This window comes from Spermophilus citellus (genome assembly GCF_964194105.1).
Source record: "Spermophilus citellus genome assembly, chromosome: 7".
Lineage (NCBI taxonomy): Eukaryota > Metazoa > Chordata > Mammalia > Rodentia > Sciuridae > Spermophilus > Spermophilus citellus.
This window is the reverse complement of record NC_138188.1, coordinates 151780454-151794036: the sequence shown is the minus strand read 5'-3', so window position 1 is coordinate 151794036 and position 13583 is coordinate 151780454. Positions and strand designations below refer to the sequence as shown.

General features: G+C 34.6%; 1 protein-coding gene across 12 annotated transcripts in view; it reads left to right on the top strand.

Annotated features, from left to right (window-relative positions):
• Positions 1 to 13583, top strand: part of GRIK1 (glutamate ionotropic receptor kainate type subunit 1) — a gene marked incomplete at its 3' end in the record, with an annotated part of 389066 nt that overhangs the window by 20662 nt on the left and 354821 nt on the right. The window lies entirely within an intron of this gene.

Here is a 13583-nt window from a genome sequence, read left to right as displayed (position 1 = left end):
TCAGAACTTGGAACTATTTCAAAATAAATAGTCATGTATTTTTTTAATAAATTAAAAACACCAAACAGTTTTATTTGTAGATCATCATAAGAAACCTGATATAGATACAAGATCTGAGTTCAAATTATTAAATGCTTTGTCTCATTTTCTATATTGATGAAAAATAGTAAAACTCCCCACACCATAAATTTACTATAACTTGCGCACATTAGTTTATATAAAATTGTCTCCATTATCTAAAAGTTTATCATTTTAATAAGTTTTTGTAACCAAATACTTTTCATTTATTTCATTGTGTTTGTAAGGGTTTATTTAAAATTGTGTAAGCATAAGCATATTCATAAATTTTTATTTATATTTTCACTTTTCTCCCAATTGTCCATTTTTGATAATTGTTTTAGCTCAGTTGTATACTACTTATATTTCCATGTAAAACATTAAAAACACTAAGATATTTTAATATCCCTAATGGGATTTCATTTAATTTATTTGAATATTTTGGAGTTCCAGGGTTGAACCCAGGGGAGCTTACCACTGAGCCACATCTCCAGTCCTTTTTAATATATGGATGCTTAGGGCCTCACTAAGTTGCTGAGGCTGGCTTTGAACTCGCGATCCTCCCCAGCGGCTGGAATTATAGGTGTGCGCCACTGCACCTAGCCCTAATGTGTATTTTAAACATCTTCCAGCCATGTGTAGTTCATCCTGCCAGGGTTTTATTTTATTTATTTATTTATTTATTTTTGTTTCATTGGTTTGCATTTTGTTTTATCTGTCTCATCACTTCAGTCCTTTCTGCTTTTACTTTTATGTTTGATCTTCTGGTAACCATATTCTCAGTCTCTCAATATCCTCTTGTTCTTAGTATTTTGAATAGATGAAATCTGAATATTTATGCATAGCAAACTAGGTATCAGCGAAGGCTCCTTTGGTATCCTCCTATGAGATTTGTCATATATTTACATTAATCTGAAAAGTTTCTGGTCTTAGATGTTTCAAACCCAGCATACTATAAAATTGAATTGCCCAATACAATAAGACATCAGGACCAGGGTGGCTTTTTATTTTAAACCAGTAAAGAGCTCATCCTGCTGTTTTTTGCTTGTTTTTTTCTTTGTGGTTTGAGGGCTTTTTATTGATGACTTTAGGGGACAGTGTCGAGAACTGAGCCAAGGACTGAAGGCTATCCCAATAGAAAAGCAGACTCAATTCCAACCTGCCAGGGCACAGGTGGATGAGACCAAACACAAGTGAACAAAAAGCATACATTCAAATAGTGTTAAACGTTATGAAAGAAACAGCTGAAATTCATAGAGACTGGGTAAGTGAATTATGAAGGGAGAGTAGGGAACGGACTTGATAGAACATAGCCAAGGAAGTGGCTATGTGTGGTAGCCAGGGAGGACAGTGAACGAGAGAACAATAAGGAGAGCGTATTCTGTATACAGCCCAAACAGAGGCGAGCTCTTGGTGTGTTTAACACCTGAAGGAAAGCCAGTGTGGCAGAAAGGTGTGAGGTCACAGGGACAGCTCATGCTAGACCTCCTGGAGCAATGGCCTCAGACAGCTCTGCAAATCTGAGGGGTTCCAGACTGTAATTCAGCATCAATAGATCTAAGGGGATCTGTTTCCAGATTCTTCATTTCTATATTTACTCTCTTCTAAAATCAATCCCACTGAGAATGCACCTGTGCTCTGTGGGCTCTCCTATCCCCCCTCTTCCATAATCGTCTTCTTCCAATTTAGTGAAAGAAAGCACACCTGTCATACATTTGGAACCACGCCTTGGCACAGTGCCCCTGGGCTCAGTGGATGTGGTGCCCCTGAAGAATAACCCTGGAGGAGCAAAGCAAGAAGCACCAATGACAGTTTCTCTTTCTTTTATCTAGTGAAACAGTCATGACAACATCTCTGCCCATCCATCCATCCATCCATCCATCCATCCATCCACTAGTTCATCTTTCCTTACCAATTACAGAGTTAGATTTCAAAATCTCTTAGGGAGACACATTAAAGTGTGTGTTCACATGTGCACACTTGCGTGAGTGTGTGTGTAGGTTTTAAATAAATAATACTCTGTTTTTTAACAGAAATTAAGTTTGTTTTGGCTGATTGGCTTGACAAAGAAGACTAGTGCTAAAAATCAACAGCATTACTGATATGTTCCAAAAAGTGAAAAACATAAGTTGTCAATTCCAATGATTCCGTGAAAATATCTACAGCACTAAAACAAGATAAAATGCATTTGCAATTACATGTTTTGAAAGAAATTTTCTCCCAGTGAAAAATTTTAATACTAGATTTAAATACCACCTTAATATATATGGCAAGACCTAGTTTTTCAAAACTGATTTTAGGGATAAGTCAGAAAAAAAAAGCTTAAAAACCATTGTCCTCAGTAATGGCAAGGGGTCCTGTCTGAGGTCTTGAAAGTCAGCTGAGTGGGAAACAGTTGAAGAGTTTTATGTAGAAGAATAAACAGTTTCAGTGTAAAGGCTTTGCACATAGTAGGCCTATAGCATGTCACTGTGGAATTGGATTATGTAATTTCTTAAGCTCTCTAACATCTGCATAACAATAAAAACATAGCATAAATTATTATTCTTAAAATGTCAGTGATTCAGAAAATTTAACCAAATAGCAGCTGAAACAGTAAATATCAACCTGCACACTTGACCAATAAGTGAAACTTGTTTAATCATTCATTTTCCTCAGTTTCAGTCACAGGGCTTAGTACCTCATCAAATTGGAATGAAGACAAGTTTTAAAGTCGGTCTATTTTGGGTGCCTGATGTCTGTGGAAAATGGCAAAATTATCAAACAGAACATCCTTTCTTATCCTATGTTAAAATTGGATCTCATTTTTTGAATGTTTAGGTGTGCAAATAAAAGCACACTAAATGATGCACTGAAAGCAAGTGTCTTAAGTTTTAATCAGGCTGAACAAAGTGAGAAAACATCAGATTCATATCGGTTACAGGAATACACACAAACATCAGTTTTTCTGGAAAGAATTGAGATTGTGATGTATAATTCCGTTGGTTTTGCAGAATTTGTGTGTGTATGTACGTATGCATGAGATGTTATATATAACAGATGTGTGTGTATCTGTGGTGTACTCTCTCTATATATAGTGATATATATAGTGTTATCAATAAGCCAATTTCTGTGCTAGTGAAAATGTTACCTTCCTGTTATGCCACTGCTTGAAATTATGTGTAGCTCTTTTACAACAGCAAACCAGGAACATTGGTTTACGTATATTAAACTCAGTGATATTTAAGGCTTGAGATCTTAATCCAGTTTGGCTTTCTTACTGTCAATTGCACATAGGACTCTTATAAGAGATTTAGTCACAATAAGATGAATGACTATCAGGAGAATTATTTGTTGCCTTGTCTCGATGTTGTCACTACTGCTATTTCATTGTTTTATTAAATAGCCTCTCTTCTTATAGAGTCCCTTCATCTAGCCCCTCTCCTCCCATCCCTATCTTTTCTCTCTGTCTTTCCCAGCTCCATGTTTAGGGGCAGAAGTTCAAGCAGTGTTAGCCTCTTTGGTAGTGGTGTTATCTTCTTAATGTGAGGATATTAATAGACTTGCCACATATTTTAGCTGATGTATTCATTTAGATTAACTTTTCTATTTATATCCCCTCACCTTTTTCAAACAGAAGCATGATTTTACCTGGATCTTACTTTGAGTTCTTACTGGCAAAAATTGCAATGATAACCTGCCATTTCTTTTCATGCATGTTCTGTGCCAGGACTGTGATATGGATACTTACTTTTTCTATCCTGTATGTTAGTTTTCTATGTAAATGTCACATTAGGGCTTTTCTAGTTCTGTATAATTTTGCATGCATTGCCTTCCTATTAATGAAAGGAAAACAGCTCCTTGGCTCGTAGGTCCTTGGTCTTTGGAGTAGTCCTTCACTTCACACACACACACATACGTGTGTGTGTGTGTGTGTGTGTGTGTATATATATATATATATATATATATATATATATATATATATATATATATATAATTTTTAGTTTAAACTATCAGTGTGTCAGTGTGTGTGTGTTTGGAATATAGCATGAAGTTTTAATGTTTTTTTCTCCCAGAAAGTTGCTAGAAAGTTAAAAAATGGTTTTCCAGATCCACAGAGAAAGGGTCAGGGATCTTGATTAAGCCCCGATTTTGTGCTGGGTTTTCAGTCTGGGCACTTTATGTACATGACACATTTAACTGTCACAGATATACAGAGATGGGGACTGGCGGTTCAGAAAGGTCAAGTAACTTGCTTGTGAGCTTATAAGGCACAGCACAATGATTTAAATTCAGGCAGAGCCTATGGTGGTGGCATTTATTTTTATTCCTATCGTTTTTAACTTTGTGCCACAAAATTTTCTAGCAGTAAGCACTTCATAGGATGGCAGTCTTGAGATATTGAACCAGCCATCTTGACTTTCTCCAGTGGGAGGAGGAGCTGACGTTGGAAACTGGACTAACTAGACAATGTATGTGAAAATATCCTACAGCACAATGCCCACTACACATGAGACCTTCAGTACATACTTGGTGAAAGACTGAATGAATGATGAATTAATGATTTAGATAAATCAAGCTAAAATAACCCCCTAGAGGGTTTAGCCTATACATTTATAATGACTGGAAATATCATTTTCAAGTAAATTACATAAGCTGAAGCACCAATTTAAAAAGAGAGATGAGAGCTCTGGTTGGATATGACAAAACCAGCCCTTGTTTATTCTGTCAAATACCTGTGCACTAGACTGAAACAAATTCTCCCAACAGGGAGGAAGAGGTGTGTGTGTGTGTGTGTGTGTGTGTGTGTGTGTGTGTATGTGTGTGTGTGAGATTGGGTGTATGCTTCTGAATGTATGTATAGCATAGAAAAACTCATGGAAGAGTTGCAGGTAGAATTTCATATTGCTCTCTAAAGTCTTTATTATTTTAAATTGACAGTCATCTTCTGATATCACTTTTGGGTGCATCATGTATATCTTTTAGAAATTAAGAAAAAGTCAACAAACACATTTAATCATTTAGGGTTCCCTTATTAATCTTGAAAGATAAATAACACACAAACAGAAGTTTCTGAGAAATGCAGATATTTGTTTATTTAACAAGTAATATAAAGGTAGATGTATCACTCTTTTTATGTTCACTAATGCTGCTGTTGTTACTCTTAGATCTCAGTAGCTTACAACCAAAAGGTTTGGGGGTTTTTTGCACGTGCAACATACTCAATGCAGATTGTTGGGATGCTTATCATGGGGACTTACAGATCCAAGTAGATATAGGTGCAGACTCGTCTCAATATGGCAGGGAAAGTGGAGCAGAGCATCTGCCCCAAAGTGACACACATTGCAGTGGGCAAAGCAAATTATATGAGCACACCTAACTTCCAGGGAGCTGGGGCAGGAAAATGCAATGCTATCCGTTCTCATAAGGAAGCAGTCTGAAGTGTTTGCAAACAGGGACAAGTATTGTGGTTGGTGGTCCAGAGTTGGAGCAGCAGTTCAGTGAAGTCAAAGCTTGATGTTGGCATTGCTGAGTTTATCTAGATCTTTTCTTTGGATCTTCATGAAGCCCGGAACTGCTCCATGTTCTCACATTACAGTGTCTTATGAAGGAGGAAGAAAGAGTTTCCTTCCTTTATCTAGTGTTAAGAGCTTAGACAGAGCCCAGAAGATCTCTCCTTGCTTGTATCTTACAGGTAAACTCTAGTTACGTAGTTGCCCCCAGAAAAAAGGCCAGGGATGCTGTTAAATGTTCTATACTACACGGTTGAACTCCCCAAATAAAGTTACCTGACCCTGGCAAAATTCTGCCTGAAACCAAGTAATAATCATTCCTCAAGCCTAGGAACACTGTACCAAAGCAAAATCTGAGCTCTTGTTGAAAAATTAAAATTAGAAATGTCTATTAGGGATACAATCAGTAGTGTCTGAACTAAGTACTGAATATGTATTTTCATTTGAATGATTGCTATCACCTGTAAGTTCTATGTATAAGAATATCTTGGAAAAGATAAAAGGATAATAAAGAAGAAAATGATTGTAAAAACCATTTTGGTATTCAGACTACCAAAAGAATTAAATGTGGCAAATATTGCTTTAATTCAAAGTCGGAGCAATTATGCCTACAAATGTCTTAAGAAATGCATTACAATTTTTATTACTTTAAACTTACTATTGTTATGGCAGTACACATTTGACTTATATCTTTCTTTAAACATTGTCATAAGGATATTCATATCTCATTCCAGGTCTTCAAAAAAAAAGTCTTAAATCATGCTTAAGTGTGAAGAATGCATTTTAATTCAAATACTATTAACAAATTTTTGGACCACTTACAAACTAGATTTTGCATAATTATGTAGTGAATATTTTTATACAATACACTCTTGGTATAAACTCTTCTTCCTTCCAACCTTCACTAAAAATTTTCCTTTTGTCTTTTTTCTTTGTAGCTTAATGGAATTTAGTACATGAGCTACTTATACATATATTCATACATAAAAAAGACAAAGTGTACCCAGAGATCTTTTGGAATAAGGAACTCATATTCTTATCATGTATAAGTTTCTACCAAAACCATATGAATGCATTTATACCTCGTGCACACATATCACTTTCAACATTAAGAGTTCATTTAAACTTTATCAGATAAAAATTGAATCATATGCAAAAATGTTTTTCTTTTTCAATTTATTTTAATTGTAAGATAAAAACATAGAAATCATCCCCATGTTTTAATCTGTGCCAGGGCAGCACAGATGTTTTCAGCTGGAATTCAAAGTTGAAATGTCAAGCAAAATTCCTTTCATAAAGTGAGAAAAAACATAGAACACTATGTCAGTAATTATATACAAATGAAGAACACTGTTTCTTGATACTCCATCACCGCCTGAGTGAACCTACATCATATATCCTGAACAAGAAAACGTACTTGAATTTTCTACTTCAAATAGGTAGATGAGAGGATGAAGCTTGATATTGCTGAAATAAAATCCTGGGGGAGGCCCTCTCTGTACACTCTCTTAAGGGTCACGAGTTGTCATTGACTTTCCTCCTTTTTGTTAACGATTTGCAGCCAGGACCAACCCACAGGGCAACTTACCTTGTGAGTTTACAAAATGAAAACATGTTGAAATATTAAAATTGTGGAAAAAATCATCTTTATCACCCTCTCCATACCTAGGGCTTTAGAATAAATATTATATAACTTAATTTACCAAAAAAATCATAAGAAGAACATTAGAAACTCCCACATACCTCTTACTCAGGGTCAACATTTTGTTACCTATGATTTAGGTTCTCTTTGTCTCTCGCTCTCTCTCTCTCTTCTGCTCTCCCTCTCACTCTCTCTCACTCTGTCTCTCCTGTGTATGTGTATCTTAGCCAAGACAGTCATGTCTCTTTATCCTAAATTCTTCACTTATTAAAGATTAAGGACAGCTAGGTAATTACAATAAAATTATAAAAAGTCAGTGTCTTCATTCATTCAGGTTTCTCTAACAAATTACTCTGGTAAAGAGAATTTTATTTATCATATTCTGGAGGTTGTGTAAGTTTTAGGTCAGTGTGCAGGCAGAACTAGTGTCTGGTGAAGGCACATAGCCATTTTTTTTTTTTTTTTTTTTTTTTTGGATAGCAGAAGGGCCAGGAAGTTCTCTGGGGTACGTTTTATGAAGGCTCTAATCCTCACCGCAGGACTGCCTCCCTCATGACCTCCTCTAAACCTTATTACTTCCCAGAAGCTTCACAACCTATTGCCACATCACTTTGGAGATCATGGTTTAAACATAAATTTTGACGAGACATAAACATTCAGTCTGTAGCTAATGATTTAATATTGAACAATGGTATATCAAACTTACAGACTTTACATAAGTTTCACCAATTAAACCAATTGTATACTTTATAGCAAAATTTTCTTGGGTTAAGATCCTACTGGGCATCCCTCACTGCCAACAGCCACTGTGTTAGTCAACTTTCCATGGCTGTGACAAAATACCCGAGGCCATCAATTTAAAAGGGGGAAAAGTTTATTTTGGCTTATGGTATCAAAGAATCGAGTCCATAGTTGCCTGGCCCAGTTGCTTTTAATTTGTGGTGATCCTGTATATTAGGCAGGAGGAATGTGCAGGAAGAGTCCTGGATTGGGATACAAAGAGAAAAACAAGAAAACTCCGGGGTCCCAATATCCCCTTCAAGAGCATGCCCCTAATAGCCTGATTTCCTTTTACTAGTCCCAGCTTCCTAATAGTTCCATCCCTCCCAATGGTGCCACAGGTTGGCAACAAAGCCTTCCACACATGTGCCTTGGGGGAGCATTGAAGATCCAAACTGCAGCAGTCACCATGCCCCTTTTCTTCTTCATCTTGAAATACTTCCATCTTTATCTTTTACCCTACTTAAATTTTGGCATGTACAGATTAGAACACCACTTAACTTCTTTACTATTTTTTAAGTAGGTAAGAAAAAAAGTGTTCTATACATTTTGGGGAAAAAATACATGTGAAATTGCAAAAATCAGATGAAAAATATCATGTGAAAATAAGTCTAAGCTACAAATTTTTAAAAAATAATTAGTTGAAAAGTTACCAGGCATTGATACATCATAGTGACTCTCAAAGAAGGGTTAATTCCCACTAGACTGAATTGTTTCCCTGTATCAAATCCATGGTTCCTGTAGCTGTTTAGACATAAATTTCCTATCATTCCAATTAATTTGCTGTGTTACATAGTATCACAAGGTCAAGGAAAATCTACCATGACTGTGAAGAAAGGAGAATATCAACCATTGCTCTTTCTCAGGTTAAGAAATCCTTTTTTTATTTTTGGTTCTGGGGATTAAAGTGAACTACATCACCAGTAATCTTCATTTTTTATTTTGAGACAGGGTCTTGCCAAGTTGTTGAGGCTGGTCTTCAACTTCCCACCCTGATACTTTAACCTCTGGAGTGGTTGGGATTACAGGAGTGCACCACTATGCCTGCCTTGGGCTAAGAAATTATTGCACATTGGTAATATCTGCCCTCTTCAGACCTTCTAAAATAATGGAAGTCAATTTAAGATTATGTTCCCATTAGGGAAACTGACCTCCCTAGAAGGAAGTGCCAGTAGGGTTAGCTAGAAAGAACGCCCATGTGTTTTTCCAAAACTAGCAAGAAAAGCCCAGCTTGTTACATCATGACCCAGAAGTTAGAAAGGAGACCCATGTTTTGCCAGAACTAGCAAAAAAAGCCAAGCTTGTTACATATCCTAGAAGTTTATTTTAATTTCTATAATCCATGTGGGAATTTTTTTAGTCAGTGGTTTTGAAAAGTCATCTTTTATTTAAAAAGATCTCTTCAAGGCCAGCATGGTTCTTTGGGATGTCTTCAGACAGGTGTTCAGCCAGTTACTTTATAGTATTATTTCCTCCAAGTACCTGCAAATTAAATGTTTTTTTTTTATTAATGATGACTCAGCTCTGGATCATTTGTGGGATAAAACTTATGCTAGGTCTACAATCCCCAATTATTTCAATAAAGATTGCTGATTCCCACTCCCTTGGGATCCCTCCACATCTATATGGGCTCCCTTCATAGAATAATGAGAGCCTATGTGATTTTTTCAGGAAGCAATTTCTTGAATACATTGCCAACTGCTGAGGAATTTAAAGCTTAAAGAGCTAAATCACGTCTGATTTAACAAAGTGATCTGTAGTTTATTTTTCCTCATTATTATTGCTTAGCTTAGGTTTCAAAAAACTAAATGAAAGCTATTGTAGTTTGAATGGGTTAAAATGTATTGACTTTCTGTAACTACATAAAAAGATGTCAATCTCATGAGTGTAGTTTTGCCTTATTGGAAGCCAGATTTTAGTATCATAATCACGTATTAATGACAACAGGGATCGCTCAGAAGTTTCATATTGTAATAACCATTATGCAACCTCACAAAGGAGCCAATAATTTGATCAAATATTTTATTGAGCCATAAAGAAAAACAAGAGAAGCAGCCAGTAAAATTCTTTTCATCTTAAGGTCTTTATATATTTATTCTTAGGATCCTTAGAGATCGCTACTAAGTATTATGTTTGCCATTTTGAAAAAAGTTTGATTTAAAAGTTTGGTAGCTTGGTTTGTTCAATAGAATAGATATAGTTTTGTTCTTTTTTTTTAAACCAGTTTGTTAAAAAATGATTTCTTTGCAAATAGGTATGTAGTACATAACAAACTCAGGTGAGGATTTTTAAAATAAAATTTAAATTGATTCTTAAAAATCAATGTGTTTCAAATATGCTTATAAAGATTTTTCTGTGCCCAAATTTGAAAGTTCATCTAGTATGCTCATACAGGAAAACATATTCACCTCCCAAAATCATTTTGTAGAGAAAATTCTTGAGCAGAAGGTTTAGCATTTTATTGAATAATTTATGAGCAGAGACTGCATCTGCATTAGTTTAAATGGAATAAAGTGTCACTGTTAACAGAGAAATCTTATTCATTGTTGAAGTTTCTACATTCATGTGAGTAATAGAAAAATCAAACTGTGATCATTTATCCCAGTTAAATGAATGGGTAAATAATATGAGTTACATGCTTACTTGTAATACCCTAGAAGATACTTCAGTTTTGTATGAAAATAACTTATATTGTCCATGCATTATCATATACAGACATCTGAGATGTGACTTTACCCAACTAGAGAAATAACATAATTTTTAAAATGCAGTTTGTGGGGCCATATTACAGAAAACATCTCACATTCCAGAAACTTCACTTAGCTGGTCAGCCTCCTTCCCACAATTCTGCAGATGTGACCATCCCTCAGGAGAGCACCAGAAGGAAACTGGACCAGGATAGACCCACTCATCAAACCAGAACTGGTAGGGAAAAAAATCAATGAAAAAGGAGGAAGAATAGGAAGAAAAACAAGCTCCAATAAAAATGGAAGTTGGTGGAAAGGCAGGCTGTTGTCTAGAAATTGTAGCTGTTTGAGAATTAGGGAAATAATAAAACTGGTTCTTTTCATTACATGTTTCTATTTTTAAAAAATTATGAGAGATCAAAATTTACATAAATACATGGAACAGAAGCAGTTACATTTTTCTTCCATTTTAGAATTTGCTTGAGCTTTGTAAATTTGATTAACAAATGTTAGTGCTTTTATAATATATGTAAAACCCTTAGAACAGTGTCTGGTGTATAGTAAGTGTCCAATAAATGTTAAGTATTATTATATTTAATAAGGCCAAGGGGATCATTTGCTTCAGCTTGTTTAATTTACACAAGAAGATTCTATATCCTTGAGATTTTTAAAATGTGTGTAAGTCATTTTTAACCAAAACAATGATAAAATTCTAATTTAATTGCAGATCCATTTTTGTTTTAACTATATCTTATTGATTTTAAACACAAAATGAAATGTCACAGTTCCTAAGGCTTAAGTAAGAATTTAAAAGTTACCACTACTATACACCAAATTGTTCTTTTTGTACCTGTGTCCTCTAATTCAGATGCAGGTTATGGACTGAGTGGGAACCTTTAAGTACACTGTAGTATCCCTAAGGGTGCATCTTGTCCTTCAACTTCCTGTCTTTTTAGCTTTAGTATCATTTTCATTTATATAGATTGCATTTTGATTCTTTCTTTTGAAACATAATGAATTTTGAAACTTAAAAAAATTATAATAGCAGTAGAACCCTTTTTAAACATGTTAGCTGTGTTTAGATTGTCCTCAAGGGTTTCTCTTTGCAATATATTTAATATATTTTCAGACCTAGTAAAAATAACAATTCTAAAATACAGTAAAAGTGTCAGTTTTATACAATGCTTCATGGAATCTGTCTTTTACCTCCTTAAATATGTGAAACATGTAATTATTATGCAATGAATCAAATACTATTGAATAATCTTGAGCATAGGTTGTGGTATAAAATCTAGAAATGTTCCCTGGTCTTTTCTCAGGGTGGCACACACTCAAGTTTTCAAATATACATAGTTAATGAAAGAAGGAAAACAGAAACCATAGGTAAACTATGGGACTCTGAATTTTACTTTTGACCCTTATTCCTCCATTGAGATCAATTTTAATAATTTTTAATGTAAAGTAGTAAAAAAAAATTCCAGAAGTTATTATGTTCTATTAATGCAAACTGACAGGGAATAGATACTGGAACTCGCAGACTTTGTGTTCTACAGCAGTTTAAGATTCTGTTAGTTTGTTTGGTTTGTTTTACTCTTTTCATCTTTGAATCATCTCTAAAGAAGAAATGAAATATTTTTAGGACTGCACTAAATTACTTTCCAGGAATCTTGTTCTTTGTTCAGTTTAAGATGCTGCAAATGCCTTATAATCCAATACTGAATATGCTGTAATGAAACTTTAACCCTTCATGTGGTTAGATGGTCCAAAATAACTTTACATCAGAAAGAAGTGTCTCACTGACTAAATGGAGTAATTAGGGGATATGTGTGTCCTCGAAATAATTCAAGAATATAATCTTACCAAATATATCATCCAGAAACAACTTAATTTGTGAAAGATAATTTCCTATAAATATTAATTTAGCCATTTTCTCTCAAGTTTGTTTCCCAAATTAAATTATCTTTGTCTTTTTCATCTGTTACTTATAATCATTTTTCAAAACTTGAGCCTATAGACTGCAGCCTCTGTGAATAGATTTAATATTCTAAACCAAAATGGAATAAAAACCATTAATAAATAAATATAACTTAGCAGAGAAAAAAGTAAGTGTGAATCTACCAAAAACATGATAATAATCAAATACTAATCATAATGGCATAATAGCATGATCTGAAACCTTAAGTTTTATAGATTGTTCCTTAACAATAATTTGCAAAGTTGTTTCTTTACATTTAATTGGATCTGCACATGTAAGAAATACATAGCTTTCTTAGCTGTTTCTTATAGCCATTTGAGGATTCTGTTTCACTAGAACAAAGCTTGATTTCATAATGTTCAACAACAAATTGTAGCACACCAAAAAACTGAACATACAAAGTGAGTTAAAATTATTTCCATTTGTACCATCTTTCCAATGATACTCCATAATATCAATGCAAAAGAGAGTCATTAAATAGATTGTTTTGTCTCTGAGATAATTTGCTTTAAAAAAATCTCCCAAAGTGCATATATATGTGATATATATTATATATACTCTACCATACAAAAATAGGTATGTTTCTAAAACATTAGTTTTAATTTTGAAAAGCCCTTATTCTCCATCCATCTTGCCAGCTGTCTATTTTATAGAACTTCAAGAACCTAGTGTTTCCCATCACTGGTGAATCTGGGAGAGAATGTCACTTAACTTGTTGTTTAATCCATGAATGGGAATGCTGGGTGTGGGGTAACAGATAATTTCAGGCTTAAATTCCTATGTATTTTGTCATGAGGGGGTGAGGAAAAAGTCAAGTTCTTCCCCCACTTTGTAAATGGCCAAGTTTCTGTATTGCCCTGCACTCTTACCAATGGTCCTCATTAAAAAGGAGTTGTTGTAAATAATACCCTCTGATCCTTTTATTCTGAGTTTCCAATCCATTTCACACT